Here is a 16,930-nt window from a genome sequence, read left to right as displayed (position 1 = left end):
GGTCAGGCTAGAGACTCTTGCCTATATGCTCGGGGTATTACTGATCGCCATATTTGGGGTCGGGAAGGAATTTTCCTCCAGGGTAGATTGGCTGAGCCTCTGGAGGTTTTTCGCCTTCCTCCGCAGCATGGGGCAGGGATCACTAGCAGGAGGGTCTCAGCCGATTGAAGTCACTAAAACACAGGATTGGGGACTTCAACGGTAGAGTCCAGGGAAGGGTCTTGCGGCCTGCAGCATGCAGGGGGTCAGACCAGATGATCATAATGGTCCCTTCTGACCTTAATGTCTATGAGTCTATGAGTCTATGAACCACAGCTCTAGCTACTCCTCACCCATCCCCATAAGGGTGATCTCAGTAGCAGTCCTGCCCTTCTCCACTCATAGGTGCTGCAGTTCTCTCTCAGGATGCATAGACTATACATAGCACTGCTAGGATTGGCTGTGTCTGTGGGGTTACTGATTAGATTGCACTTTTCCAAAACTACAGCTGGGGCCATCCCTTTCTCCACCCCTCATCCCCCAGTACCAGGGGTGTCATTTCAGAAAAAATTAAGGGGGTGGGAGGCCAAGTTGTGTCAACATCCCTGATTTTGACTTCCTGCTAGGGCTGCAGCTTGCTCATGAGGGGTTAGTGGGCCTGTCCTGTCCTAAAAGGAGTGGGACGGAACATGCCAGTCCTATCCTGGGGAGTAATAGGGGTGGGGGACTCTGCGGGGTTGCCTCACTGATGGCTAGCCCAGGGCAAGGATTGCGGCCTCCACACTTACCCCTGACCACACCACTGCTACTGCTTCCTGTCCAGCCAGTGGGGAGAGGAGGGTGTTGCTGACAATGCAGTGATTAGGAACCCTTGACAAGCCCGCTTTAGTTACCCCTGCAGGTCCTTGAGAGACCCTGCACCACCAGCTGGAAAGGAGTTATGAAAAATTTGGGAGGGGGAGGGGGAAGCACGCAAGGGCAAACCAAGGTCTCGGGGGGAGGGGCAACTGCCTCCCAGCCCCATAGCAAAGGTTGCCTCTTCCCAGCACCTCCCAAATCCAGGACAGTGCAGGTGTGACCCACACCCTCTGTTTGAGGGCACTAGAATGCACATACCCCCTCACCCCTTTATGTGGGGTTGGGGAAGAAGGACATTTCAGGGAAGAGCCAGTTCCAAGGGCTACATAAACTCAAAACAACAGGAGCAGACATGAGAAGCACCTCAGCAGGCAGGCACTGTTGGCACACTGATAATGTCATAAGACTGCTTTCTACAGTTTCCACTCTCTGCATTCCACTAATTGGCCTTTTGCTTGAAGATCTTCCCAACCCCTTCTCCCTCACAATCTCTTCACTTCAGCCTCACTCCCCCTGCCTTCTCTGCTCCCCCTGCCTGCCCTCTCCCCCTTTTCCTACTCCCTGCTATGATCCCTCTCACTTCCTTTGTTTTTCTCTTTAACTGATCCCCTCCTAATAAAACCCCACTCAAAGAATTAAAAGAACAAACATCACCCACTCTCTCGTCCAAAAATCATGGCACTAACATGAGGGTTACTACAAACTGTCATACTGTTCGCTCTGCTGGAGTGTTGAATCTCTTTCCCCAACCCTGCATCTGTCTTGCTTACTTAGGTCAGGTTTACATGAAAAGGTTAGGTTGACCCAGGTACATCTCCCATAGGTATGAAAAATCTACACCCCTGAGCAACGTAGTTAAGACAAACTAACTACCGGTGTAGACAGTGCTGGGTTGAGGGAAGAATTCTTCTGTTGACCTAGCTGGCACCTCTAGGTGGATTAACTACAGTGATAGAACTCTTCTTCCAGTCCCTGTAATGAGTATCTACAATGAAACACTACAGCGGTGCAGCTGCAGCATTTCTAGTGAAAACATTGCCGTATGTCTCTTATTCTAAGTTTGCACAATGTTAGCTCAATGGGGTCCCATTCTTGTTTGACCCCAAGGTGGTACCATAAATAGTAGTAATTATGTTTAATTTCTAGTTACTCCAGCAAGTGGCTCCAGTGGGAGTATCAGAGAGGAAAACAAATGTGCCCTTGTGATGATGTGGTTATTTAGATGAAACAGCACAGTGCCACATTGTTAGAACTAGATCAAGAAATTAAATTCAAGAACTAGGAGTAGCCTGTATTATTTCTTTTGTTTTGTATTTATTCAGAGCCAAGCACAATAGGGTCCTGATCCATGACAAGGGCTCCTGGATGCTAAGGTAATACAAATAAATAATCAATAATAAAAGATGTTGCTGGTCCCTAAGTTATGTCAATTCTTAAAAAAAAAAAAATGCAGTGGTTGGGTAGTGCTGCTCTTTTACTGCTATGAGAAACAACCTGGAATTTTAGAAATGGACATTACAGGCCAAAGCTGATACTTTAGCCCAGTTCCCCTGAGGAGATTATAGGCCAGTTTAACATCCAATACCAAACAATTATCTGTGCCAATTGACTGCTTAGGTAGTGCTAAAATTAGTGTCACAAAGGAATCTCTTGTCTGAATTACTAGACAGACTGGAGTCACATTACAGAGATACTTAACAGCAGGAGAGGGTGGCGTTGACAAGGAAAGAAACAAAATGGCTCAATCTCAGACTGGTCAATTTCTTCAAATTAGCATAACAGAATCTTTGTCTTAAATGGGCTTTCAAACAGGTAAACTGCATAGTAATTGACGCGTCAAAATATCACTGTGAGCCACTCATTACTCTACACAGGACTAAATGAGCACATCTTGTGAAAACAAGAATAGAATGCAAGCTGAGCCAAAGCATATTGATATTTGTGGGATAATATCCTTGACATCTAGTATTTTATAATGTTTTTTTCCTTCTTAAATACAACTACATTTGACTTCTGCTTGGATCTCACAGTGCTGTTTTTAAAGTGAATGTCATGGTTGAGACATAAAGTGGGTGAGGTAGTATCTTTTATTGGTGGAAGAGACAAGCTTTTGAACTACACAGAGCTCTTTTTCAGTCAGTATCAGATGACTGGCGGATAGCTAATGTAAAGCTTATCAGAAGCAGGAAGCCTGCCAAAGAATCAGTGGGGCCACCAGACTCAAGGAAAACAAGGCCATTGCAAAGAAGCTAAATGAATTCTTTGCATTTACAGAGGATGTGAAGAAGATTCCCAGCCGGAGCCATTCTTTTTTGATAAATTATCAGTAGATGAGGTTTTGTAATAAATTGATGAATTAAACAGTAATAGGTCACCAGAACCAGATGTAATTCACCCAACAGTTCTTCTTCACACAACATATAGTTAATTTGTGGAACTTGTTGCCAGGGGATGTTGTGATGGCCAAAAGCATCACTGGGTCCAAAAAAGAATTAGATAAGTTCATGGAGGACAAGTCCCATCAGTGGCTGTTAGCCAAGATGGTCAAGGCTAAAATCCCATGATCTGGGTATCCCTAACCCTCTGACTACCAGAAGCTACCAGACAAAGGATGGATCACTTCATAAATTTGCCCTGTTCTGTTCATTCCCTCTAAAGCACTGGCCCCTGTCAGAAGACATGATAGTAGGCTAGATGGACCATTGGTCTGATCCGATATGGCAGTTATGTAAAAATATTACCTCACCTACCTTTTCTCTCTCTCTCATATCCTGGGACTAACATGGCTACAACAACATGGCAAACAACAATGGAAGATGCATTGTGGTTTAGGAATTTCAAATTATTTAATGGATGAAACCCAGAGTCTATACTGAACTATGGTGGCAAGATGCTGACTTGATTCTTGATTTTCACCAGCTCCAATGACTACAGTGGAATGAGCAAATAGGTCCAGTTCACAAAGTCTTTTTACCAGTATAACTCTGGAGATTAGGGGTGTGATTTTTTACCCATTTAGTTACACCTATACAATGCCTAGTATGGATGCTGTTATACCGGTATAAAGATGTCTTAAAGCACAATAGCTTATTTCCCTTCCTGTATGGGAATAAGCCATCCTGGTATAAGTATCTTTATTTTGGTATAACTGTGTCCACATGAGGGAAGTTGTGCCACATATACTGGTATAGCGGTATGACTTTTATATGCAGACAGACTTAAAAAAGATGGTTCAGTGTTTAAGATGTGAGTGTAGGACATAGGAGGCCCACATTCAATTCCCAGTGCCCAAGGGTAGGATCCTCAAGAGAGACTTAGGAGATGTGATACTTAGCATCATGGCATCTAGAAAAATCACAGGTACAACACTGCAACACACACGTTTGAGTTAGGAGCCTAGGCTCCTAGACCACAAATGGGGAGAGATAGGCACCTTACAATGCAATCCATAAAGTTTACACACTAAGCAGGGAGCTGCCTAAGATAGCCAATGGAGATGCTGACCGGAAGGGTATATCCTAAGCCCCTGCCTCGCTCTGCATATGCTGCCTAAGCCCAGGCTGCAGAGAGGTGCTTATCTGTTTGAGAGTCACAAAGTGGGAAGATAGGAGTTTGGCTGCCTAAGTTGTGTGTGGGGCCCAATCCAGTAAGCATGCTCAGAGGTCTGCCTAACTCCACAAAACACTGGGGAGAGGGGGTGGGGGTGGGGGAAAATGGAGGCTATCCCTTTAGCCTACTGGTTAGGGTACTCACCTACTATGGGGGAGACCTCTGGCTCAAATCTCCCCTCTGCCTGACAAGAAGGAATTTGAACAGGGATTTGCCCCTCAGGTCAGTGCCCTAATCCCTTGGCTAATGAGTCATTCTAATACTTTGTGGCCCAATTAATATTTAATTAAAATGGAACAACCTCAATAAGAGAGATTGAGGGAGACCGACATTGAAATATCCCAAGGTCTACTGCTTAGGACCCTCACCCGAGTGGTGGCACATCCCTGTTCAAATCCCTCCCTCTGCCTGATGAGGAGTAGGGACTTGAATGAGGGGTTTCCCACATCCTGGGTGAGTATCCTAATCACCAGGCTAAAGGGTGTAAGGGAGACGGTCCTCCTTTCCACCCACTCCCCACCCCTGTGTTTGGTGGTTAGGTGGCCTCTGAGCATGCCAGTCAGATCAGACCTTGCATGCAACTTAGGAAGCTGAACACCTACATTTCCCCTGGCTCATGAATAGGACTAGGGTTTAGCAGGAAATGGGCACCCGGGTGCCTAGAGTGAGGCAGCAGTGCACATGCCCAGTGGTAGAAATATAGGCACCTAAGACGAGGTTTAGGAAAAGTGGAAAACTTAGGAGCAGAGTGACTTTAGGTGCCCACGGGTTTAGGCGGCAGCCGAGCAGGGTTTTGGTGGATCACAACGGTGCTGAAAAACAGGACCGAAAATTACTTAGGGCAGGTCTTCACTACAGGGGTTGGGGGGGGGGGGGTCGATTTAAGATACACAAATTCAGCTACGCGAATAGCGTAGCTGAATTCGACGTATCGGAGCCTACTTACCCCGCTATGAGGACGGCGGCAAAATCGACCTCCGCGGCTCCCTGTCGACAGCACTTACTCCTACCTCCGCTGGTGGAGTAAGCGCGTCGATTTGGGGATCGATTGTCGCGTCCCGACGAGACGCGATAATTCGATCCCCGAGAGATCGATTTCTACCCGCCAATTCAGGCGGGTAGTGTAGACCTAGCCTTAGTCTGTGTCTCAGCTCCTCAGCTGTACAATGGAATAATGACAACTTCTATACCACACAAGGATGTTATGAGATGAACATGTTAAGGATTGCGAAGTGCTCAGATACTATAGTAATAGGAGCCATATAAATACCTTAAATAGAATTATGCCTGACTTGCACTGGTGTAAAAGCAATCAGTCAGGCCACACATGATTTGAGTGTCTTTATTTAGCACTCAGCTCCTGGTGTCACTCATCAGTACATTTTTCCTGGGCATTTTGCTAATCTATAAATTTCTGCTCAACAAAGACTTCTTAAATTTGCAAACATCTTGGGAGACTTCAACATCTACACAGATGGTGCTTCTGACATGATAGCCCTAAACTTTCTTTTCATACTCTCTGGATCAATACAGAGCTGCCAAGATCCTCAGGCAGGATATCAATATAAGAAACACCTAAATCATCTGTTCTGGTCAGACCATTTCCTCTTTCAGCTAGAAATAAGAACTCTTTCCATTGTAAGCATCACCACAATCCCATCTCAAAAACTCTTAGGACCCTGCCAAATTCCTAAACTTACTTTAGATAGGTCTTCACTACTCTCTTACTTACACACACACACACTCTCTCTCTCTCTCTCTCTTTGCAGATGAGCGTTCAGCTGGTGTTGATTTGAGTTCTGGAATATTTGTTTTTATGGCTTCTCACGTGGGAAGCAAGTCCAATTGTGGATTTTAAATGCGATTGAATGTCTAGCAAGCATAGTCATTGTTGGGGGGAAGGTTTGAGGTCTTGGCCTTACAACATGATCTCTTCCCCTGCTGCAATCTCACGCCACGGCTCAAAAGTAGACACGGACTCATGGCACAGACCTCTCTGAGTCTGTCCAGAGCAGTGGTGGCCAATGGGAGCTGTGGGAAGCAGTGGCCAGCACGTCCCTGCAGTCTGCGCTGCTTCCCGCAACTCCTATTGGCTGGAAATGGTGAACCACGGCCACAGGAAGCTATGGGCGGCTGTGCAAATGTAAACAAACTGTCTGACCGCCTGCCAGCAGATTACCCTGGCAGGCCGCATGCGGCCCGCAGGCCACAGGTTGCCCACCACTGGTCCAGAGCAATGAGTTCCCAGGTTTTAATGTCTATTTTGAATGATTTGATGTTGGCCTTCAAAATGTCCTTATATCAGAGGCTGGGTTGACCCTTACAGTGGGTTCCTGTGCACAGTTGGCTGTAGAGCATCGCTTTCGGTATACAGAAAACCTCAGTAGGGACCATGTGTCGGACCCAGCAAAATTGAGCCCTGAATATGCTCTCAATTCCAGGGATTTGGCGCCTTTCAAGGACTTCAGTGTTGGGGAGACTGTCCTACTACTTGATGTTGCAGATGGATCTTAAGCAGTGAAAGTGGAAGCTCTCCAACTGTCTGAAGTGCTGTCAGTATAGCATCCATGTCTCGTAGCCATAGAGAAGTGAGGTGAGAAAAACAGCATGGTAGATTTTTATCTTGGTTCTGAGGCAAACTTCACGCTCCCTCCAGAGCCTAAAGGTGAGCCTGCCAAATGTCATGCTGGCCTTTCCTAGATGCTGAATAATCTCATCTTCCAACATGGCATTACTGGAAAGTGTGCTATCCGGAGAGCAGAATTCCTGATAGAGTTGAGGGGTGAGTTGTCAATTGTGACAATGGACTCATGGTGCTTATGATGCTCATGGTCTGGTCCTGGCTGGTACATGACCTCTGTCTTGTTCGGGCTGCCTGTGAAACCAAAGCATTTTGAGGCATAGACAAAGTGATACATGACAACTGAATGTCCTCAAGTATGTGTGCAATGACAGCACAGTCATCAACAAATAGGAGCTCTCTTAAAAAGCTATTTGATTACCTTATTGCAGGCCCTGAGTTGCTGTAGATAATAGACCACCATCCAATCTAAACTGGATGGGTACCCCTTTGCCAAAGTCCTGGAATGTGAACAAGAGCATGGCTGAAAAAGACGGTGGCAAAGAGGGCTGGAGCTATTACACATGCTTGTTTGGAGCTGCTGGTGATAGAGAAGGCTTCTGATGAGTCACCACACTCCATCACCCTGGCCATCATGCCATTGTGAAATGAGTGGATGACAATCCTCTTCTCCTGGAACACAAATTTATGAAGGAGTTTCCACAGGCGCTCGCAATTCACCGTGTCAAAAGCCTTGGTCAGGGCAACAAACACTGCATATACGTCCTTATTCTGTTCACGAGCCATCTCTTGTATTTGTCAGGCTGCAAAAATCGTGTCCATGGTGCTCTAACCAGCACGAAAGTCACTCAGTGACTCTGGATACACCAGGTCCACTAAGTGAGAGATGAGCCTGTAGAGGACAACCAGGCAAGGATTTTCCCAGTTACGGACAGCAGTGAGATCCTGCGATGGTTGCCACAGCTCAATATGCTTCTCTTCCTTTTGTACAGATGGACTATGAAAGCATCCTTATACTCCTGGGGCATGGTACCCTGTTCCCAGATAGTCTTGAAAAGGCTGGTGAGTTTCCTGACCAGGTGTGCACCTCCACATTTGTACACTTCAGATGGAATGCTCTTGGGGTCCGGAGGCTTGCCCCGGTACAGCCGCATGTTGGCCTTAGTAATCTCGCTAAAGAAGGGTACAAGGACAGCTCCTCCAGGACAGAACACAGTGGGAGTGAGTCAATGGCTTCATCAAACATAGTGGATTGACAGTTCAGGAGACTATCAATGCTCTGCCCAGTGAGAGAGAATCTTGCCTCTCTTTGTGAGCAGCTAGTTACCATCTGCTGTGAGTACAGGGGCTATACCACTGGATTGTGTGTGTGTGTGTGTGTGTGTGTGTGTGTGTGTGTGTGTGTGTATATACTTTAAAAAGCTGATTATGGAATATCGGTTAGTTTTTCATGCACATTGACTAAAGCAAATATGTGCATCTCTCTCTCTCTCAAGTGTCAGGTTTTATGTTTCGGTCCATTTTGGTGTATAACACTGCTCTACAGCCAAAATGCTTCTGAAATAAATGTAGTCAAACTTTACTAATTCTGGATCACTGAGAACGAAAATGATGCTTAAAATTGTTGATTGGCTCTAGTTTTCAAGATATGCTATTGGGTTAGTATATACGACCCTTGACTTGGGAATGGCGGAGGATAAGTGAGTTATAAAGGGAAGGGATCTCAATTTAAACCAGAAATGACTAAAATATATCTTTGACTGGATCTATGAATAAATCTATGACTGGGTTTGGACAGTACTTGCTTTTTAGGCAAAACAATGAATGATGCAATCTGAAGCTGGTATTGCGTCATACATGTCAGTGTTTGATTTTGCAAAGGGACACATTTCTGTTTAGCCAAAGTGAGCAGAGATGCCTCGTACTTGTGTGAACAAGATAACTTCTGCTATGTTTGTGGTGAAGTGACTTTTGCATCACAAAAGCGCAGTATAACCACTATGGTTAAGAAAGCCTATTACCTTTATTTTGGCTGCAAAATTGGAGATCAGGACAAGAGATGGGCCCCACACATATGCTGCAACACTTGTGCAACAAATCTTCACCAGTGGTTGAACAGGAAAAGGAAATCTATGCCTTTTGCAGTGCCAATGCTTTGGAGAGAGCCAACAGATCATAGCAGCAATTGTTACTTCTGCATGGTGCCTCCAGTTGGGAAAGGTGTGTCAAAGAAGAAAAAGTGGACTGTGCATTATCCAAACATTCCATCAGCTATACGCCCAGTACCCCACGGAGAAGGACTGCCGATTCCTGATGCACCAGAATCATTCTCACTTGAGTCAGACGAGGAAGAGGAAGAGGATGAAACTTCTGGTCCTGAACCATCAATATCACAGGACCCACATTTTCTCCCATCCTCCTCCTCTGAACCACACCTCATAAGACAAGGTGAACTGAATGACCTTGTCAGGGATTTGGAATTACCCAAGAGTAAGGCAGAGCTGTTGGGCTCCAGACTACAGCAGTGGAATCTCCTGGCAGGTGATGTTAGGGTTTCCATGTTCCGTGACCATCAAAAGGATCTTGTCCCAGTCTTCTTCATGGAAGGTGATCTTGTAGCCTGCAACAACATCGATGGTGTGATGGCAGCCCTCAACATCGTTCACGATCTAGATGAGTGGAGACTGTTCATTGATTCATCGAAGACGAGTCTTAAAGCTTGTCAGGACTGAGATTCCCACTTTGAACTTTAGGGTACAAATGTAGGGGCCTGCATAAAAACTTCTAAGCTTAATTACCAGCTTAGCTCTGGTTCGGCTGCCACCATTTTTAATGGATTCCCTCCCTGGGAAACCTTGAAAAACCTTTACCAAATCCCTGGTGAAAACAAATCCAACCCCTTGGATTTAAAACAAGGGGAAATTAACCATTCCCCTCCTTCCTCCCACCAACTCCTGGTGAATCAAGATCCAAAACCCCTTTGGATCTAAAACAAGGAAAAAATCAATTAGGTTCTTAAAAAGAAGGTTTTTAATTAAAGAAAAAGGTAAAAATCATCTCTGTAAAATCAGTATGGAAATCAACCTTACAGGGTAATTAAACTTAAAGAGCTCAGAGGACTCCCCTCTAGTCTCAGGTTCAAAGTACAGCAAACAAAGAGAAACACTCTAGTAAAAGGTACATTTACAAGTTGAGAAAAACAAAGGAAAACTAACACGCCTTGCCTGGCTATTTACTTACAAGTTTGAAATAGGAGAGGCTTGTTTAGAAAGATGTGGAGAACCTGGATTGATGTCTGGTCCCTCTCAGTCCCCGAGAACGAACACACTCCCAAACAAAGAACACAAACAAAAGCCTTCCCCCCCCAAGATTTGAAAGTATCTTGTCCCCTTATTGGTCCTTTAGGTCAGATGCCAGCCAGGTTACCTGAGCTTCTTAACCCTTTACAGGGAAAAGGATTTTGGAGTCTCTGGCCAGGAGGGATTTATAGTACTGTACACAGGACAGCTATTACCCTTCCCTTTATAGTTATGACACGCCCCCCAAATCACAGATAGTGTTGGATGTTTGGTTCCACACTGGCTGTGATTTCTTCCTGGAGTTCTAGGAGAAAACAGAGTTAATAAGACACATGTACCTTTAGACATACTACTGATTATATAAAAACTAACAATATGTTTCATTTCAAAAACAATTGTTAACCAGTTAACTCTGGGAAACTTTCCCGGGAGAGTGCATCAGCCACTTTGTTAGAAGCTCCCGAAATGTGTTGTATTTTAAAATCAAAATTTTGGAGAGCTAAACTCCACCGAAGAAGTTTTTTGTTATTTTCCTTGGCGGTATGAAGCCACTGTAGCGCAGCATGGTTTGTTTGTAGTTGGAAACGCCGTCCCCAAACATATGGGCGTAGCTTTTCCAGCGCGTACACAATGGCATAGCATTCCTTTTTGCTGATTGACCAATGGCTTTCCCTCTCAGACAGTTTTTTACTGAGAAATACGACAGGATGGAATTCTTGATCCGGTCCTTCCTGCATTAAAACTGCTCCCACGCCTCGCTCGGACGCATCTGTGGTTACTTGGAACGGTTTGTCAAAGTCTGGGGCCCTTAGCACAGGGTCAGACATGAGTGTTGCCTTAAGCTGGTTAAAGGCCTTTTGACACTCATCAGTCCACTGAACTGCATTTGGCTGTTTCTTTCTGGTTAGGTCTGTCAGCGGGGCGGCGATTTGGCTGTAGTGGGGTACAAATCGCCTATAATATCCAGCCAAGCCTAAGAAGGATTGGACCTGTTTTTTAGACTTTGGAACCGGCCACTTTTGGATAGCATCCACTTTGGCCTGTATGGGATTTATAGTTCCTTGACCCACCTGGTGCCCCAGGTAAGTCACTCTGTTTTGGCCTATTTGACACTTTTTAGCCTTAACAGTTAGCCCTGCCTGCTGGATGCGCTCGAAAACTTTTTCCAGGTGCTCCATGTGCTCTGCCCATGAATCAGAAAAAATGGCCACATCGTCGAGGTAGGCAACTGCAGATTCTCCCAATCCTGCTAGGAGACCATTTACAAGTCTTTGGAAGGTGGCGGGTGCATTTTGCAACCCGAAAGGGAGTACATTGAATTTATACACCCCTGCCTGGGTGACGAAGGCTGACCTTTTCTTAGCGGGTTCATCTAGTGGTACTTGCCAGTACCCCTTGGTTAAGTCTAAAGTAGAGATGAATTGGGCATGTCCCAATTTCTCCAATAGCTCATCTGTGCGTGGCATTGGATAGTTGTCAGGACGAGTTACAGCATTTAGCTTACGGTAGTCCACGCAAAAGCGTATTTCCCCATCTGGTTTGGGAACTAGAACCACTGGAGATGCCCATGCACTCTTAGAGGGGCGGATTATACCCATCTGTAGCATGTCCTGGATCTCCCTTTGTATAGCAGCTTTGGCATGAGGTGACTCCCGGTAGGGTGGGGTTCTAATAGGGTGAGCATTACCTGTGTCAATGGAGTGGTATGCCCGTTCGGTTCATCCTGGAGTGGCTGAGAAAATTGGTGCAAAGCTTGTGCACAGCTTCTTGATCTGCTGTCGCTGCAGACGTCCAAGGGTCATGGAGAGGTTCACCTCTTCCACGCCACCATCCTTTTTTCCTTTGTAGTAGACACCTTCAGGCCACTTCGCGTCATCTGTTTCCTGGGCAGTAAACTGGCAAACGTTTAATTCTCTGGAATAAAAGGGCTTAAGAGAATTAACATGGTATACCTTAGGCTTTATGTTGGAGGTGGGGGAGGCTATGAGATAGTTAACAGCTCCTAGGCGCTCCTGGACCGTGAATGGTCCTTCCCACGATGCTTCCATTTTATGGGCCTGGATTGCCTTTAAGACCATGACTTGGTCTCCTACTTTGAAGGACCGTTCTCTGGAATGCTTATCATACCAGGCCTTTTGCTCTTCCTGAGCATCCTTTAGGTTTTCTTTAGCAAGGGCCAAAGAATGTCGGAGGGTGTTTTGTAGGTTGCTTACAAAGTCTAGAATGTTTGTTCCTGGAGAAGGCGTAAACCCCTCCCATTGTTGCTTCACCAACTGTAATGGCCCCTTAACCTCACGGCCATACACAAGTTCAAATGGTGAAAACCCTAAACTGGGATGTGGTACAGCCCTGTAGGCAAAAAGCAACTGCTGCAACACGAGGTCCCAATCATTGGAGTGTTCATTTACAAATTTACGTATTATGGCCCCCAAAGTTCCATTAAACCTCTCCACCAGGCCATTGGTTTCATGGTGGTAAGGGGTGGCAACCAAGTGATTCACCCCATGAGCTTCCCACAGGTTTTCCATGGTTCCTGCCAGGAAGTTAGTTCCCGAATCTGTAAGGATGTCGGAGGGCCAACCTACCCTGGCAAAAATGTCTGTTAATGCCTGGCACACACTTTTAGCCCTGGTGTTGCTTAAGGGTACTGCTTCCGGCCATCGGGTAGCAAAATCCATGAAAGTCAGTACGTACTGCTTTCCTCTGGGTGTCTTCTTTGGGAAAGGACCCAGAATATCCACAGCTACGCGCTGAAATGGGACCTCAATTATGGGTAGTGGCTGGAGAGGGGCTTTAACCTGGTTTTGGGGTTTTCCCACTCGTTGGCACACCTCACAAGACCGGACATAATTAGTAACGTCCTTGCCCATTCCCTCCCAGTGGAAGGACTTCCCCAACCGGTCCTTGGTTCTGTTCACCCCAGAATGGCCACTGGGATGATCATGGGCTAAGCTCAAGAGCTTTACCCGATACTTAGTGGGAACTACCAACTGTCTTTGAGGATGCCAGTTTTCCTGGTGCCCACCAGAAAGAGTCTCCTTGTATAAAAGTTCTTGTTCTACAACAAACCGGGATCGGTTAGAAGAGCTGAGAGGCGGTGGGGTGCTCCGCGCCGCCGCCCAAGCTTTCTGAAGGCTGTCATCTGCTTCCTGCTCGGCCTGGAACTGTTCCCTTGATGCTGGAGACATCAGTTCCTCCTTGGACTGTGGACTGGGGCTTGGTCCCTCTGGAAGCGATGCAGGTGCTGGGGCTGTTTCCATTGACTGTGAACCGCTGTCCGCTGGTGCACTATGTGGTATCTCAGGCTCTGGCTGAGCCTCTTGGGTAGGCTTATCTGCTGCTTCTGCCAGTTCAGGCTCGCTGGTGCCCTCTGGCGTTGGAGTTGTAGACGGGTTTGCAAGCGCTGGACTCAGGGCTGGCAATGGTTCTGGTGCTGGTTGCGTTGCCAGTTCCGGTTCTGGGACTGGCTTTGGCTGGGTCTCTGGGATTGGATCCACTACGGCTGTTGCAGTCGTTGGCAGAGGATCCAGTTCCACCACCTTTGTCTGGGTCTCCGGTAACACAGACGGGGCCCTGGTGGACGGCTCAGGAACAGGGATGGGGGTGAAAGCTTGCTTAGCCTGGCTGCGGGTGACTATTCCCACCCTCTTGGCTACCTTCACATGGTTGGCCAAATCTTCCCCCAGCAGCATGGGAATGGGATAATTGTCATAGACTGCAAAAGTCCACATTCCTGACCAGCCCTTGTACTGGACATGCAACGTGGCTGTAGGCAAGGTTACAGATTGTGACACGAAGGGTTGAATTGTCACTGTAGCCTCTGGGTTGATGAGTTTGGGGTCCACTAGGGATTGGTGGATAGTTGACACTTGAGCCCCAGTGTCCCTCCAGGCGGTAACCTTCTTTCCGCCCACTCTCAAGGTTTCCCTTCGCTCCGAGGGTATGAGAGAGGCATCTGGGTTTGGGGATCTTTGGTGTGATTGGGGTGTAATGAACTGTAATCGGTTAGGGTTCTTGGGGCAGTGAGCCTTTATATGTCCCAGTTCATTACATTTAAAACATCGCCCTGCTAAGGTATCACCGGGGCGATGTTGGTTGGTGGAGACTGGTGTGGTGGGGTGAGAAGGCGTCTGGGGTTTCCCTTGAGATGTGGGTGGGGCCTTGGGTTGTCCCCGGTGGTAAGGTTTTGTTTCGGCTTGCCCCTTCTGATATTCGCTCCAACTGCTACTAGTTTTTTTCTTTTCTGCCACCTCCACCCATTGGGCTCCAATCTCCCCCGCCTCAGTTACAGTTTTGGGCTTCCTATCTAGGATGTACCTTTCTATTTCCTCAGGAACACCCTCTAAAAACTGCTCCATTTTTACTAGGGAAAGCAGATCTTCCAGAGATTTAACATTTGCTCCTGATACCCAGGCATCACAATTTTTGTCAATGTGGTAGGCATGACGGGTAAATGACACATCCGGTTTCCACTTTAGGGCTCTGAACCGCCGACGGGCATGCTCGGGTGTTAGCCCCATTCTGAGTCTGGCCTTGTTTTTAAAAAGTTCATAACTGTTCATGTGTTCCTTAGGCATTTCAGCCGCCACCTCTGCTAAGGGTCCACTGAGCTGCGGCCTCAGCTCTACCATGTACTGGTCTGCAGTGATGCTGTATTCAAGGCAGGCCCTTTCAAAATTTTCTAAGAAGGCCTCAGTATCATCGCCTGCCTTGTAGGTGGGGAATCTTCTGGGATGGGAAGTGGTACCTGGAGGGGGGTTGTTAGCATTGGCTGGTGCATCCTGCTTAGCCTTTGCTACTTCCAGTTCATGCTTCCTTTCTTTTTCTCTCTCCTCCATCTCTTTTTCTTTTATCTTCATCTCTTTTTCTTTCAGCTCCATCTCTCTCTTGTGGGCCTCCTCTTTGGCTTTTTCTTCTCTTTCTCTCTGCTCTGTCTCGAGTTTTGTTAATTGAAGCAGTCTCTGATGTTTTCTTTCATTTTCTTCTGCTTCTAGTTTGGCCAGTTCTATTTTGTTAGCTACTTCTTTGGTAGTCATTTTCCTGTTTTCTTGTGCTGGGTAACCCCCTTTGCAGTTGACAAACTGGGAAGCTCTCAGCTCTGGCTGCTGCAGAGTTAACAGTAACTTTCTAACTAGCTACTCCCGAGGATGTAAAAAGAAAAAAAAAACAATTCAGCTTGTAAATACCTTTTACCAGTCATTTGCTAATTGAACCCTTCTCTTAACAAAGGACCTGTAAAAAAAACTTAACACCTCTGCCTTCAGGCAAGGAGAGATAAGATATGCATCTATCTACTTCCAGCTCGGCTTTCCAAGCAGCTAGAAGGAAAAAAAAATCTCACTGGCTTTTGGGTTTAAAATGATCCCACCGCTATTCACCATGTCAGGACTGAGATCCCCACTTTGAACTTTAGGGTACAAATGTAGGGGCCTGCATAAAAACTTCTAAGCTTAATTACCAGCTTAGCTCTGGTTCGGCTGCCACCATTTTCAATGGATTCCCTCCCTGGGAAACCTTGAAAAACCTTCACCAAATCCCTGGTGAAAACAAATCCAACCCCTTGGATTTAAAACAAGGGGAAATTAACCATTCCCCTCCTTCCTCCCACCAACTCCTGGTGAATCAAGATCCAAAACCCCTTTGGATCTAAAACAAGGAAAAAATCAATCAGGTTCTTAAAAAGAAGGTTTTTAATTAAAGAAAAAGGTAAAAATCATCTCTGTAAAATCAGTATGGAAATCAACCTTACAGGGTAATCAAACTTAAAGAGCTCAGAGGACTCCCCTCTAGTCTCAGGTTCAAAGTACAGCAAACAAAGAGAAACACTCTAGTAAAAGGTACATTTACAAGTTGAGAAAAACAAAGGAAAACTAACACGCCTTGCCTGGCTATTTACTTACAAGTTTGAAATAGGAGAGGCTTGTTTAGAAAGATGTGGAGAACCTGGATTGATGTCTGGTCCCTCTCAGTCCCCGAGAACGAACACACTCCCAAACAAAGAACACAAACAAAAGCCTTCCCCCCCCAAGATTTGAAAGTATCTTGTCCCCTTATTGGTCCTTTAGGTCAGATGCCAGCCAGGTTACCTGAGCTTCTTAACCCTTTACAGGGAAAAGGATTTTGGAGTCTCTGGCCAGGAGGGATTTATAGTACTGTACACAGGACAGCTATTACCCTTCCCTTTATAGTTATGACAAAGCTGTTTTACTGCATAATGGCAATGTTTTGCCATCAATTCCAGTTGGTCATGCAGTCCATATGAAGAAAACCTATGACAACATGAAACAACTTTTGAGGTGCATAAACTATGACCAACATCAGTGGCAGCTTTGTGGCGATTTGAAGGTTGTTGCTCTCTTGCTTGGTCTGCAGACTGATACACAAAGTACTGCTGTTTTCTCTGCGAATGGGATAGTCGTGCAAGAGATTCCCACTATATCAAGAAAGACTGGCCACTCCGACATTCATTGGAGCCTGGGAGGGAAAGCGTTCAGCATCCACCACTTGTTGACTCAAGGAAGATTTTGTTACCACCCTTACACATCAAGCTGGGTCTGATGAAGAACTTTGTCAAGGCCATTGACAAAACACAAGCAGCTTTCAA

Source organism: Malaclemys terrapin, chromosome 1, assembly GCF_027887155.1.
Source record: "Malaclemys terrapin pileata isolate rMalTer1 chromosome 1, rMalTer1.hap1, whole genome shotgun sequence".
NCBI classification, from domain to species: Eukaryota; Metazoa; Chordata; order Testudines; family Emydidae; genus Malaclemys; species Malaclemys terrapin.
The sequence above is the reverse complement of the archived record's forward strand: the minus strand, read 5'-3'. Positions refer to the sequence as shown.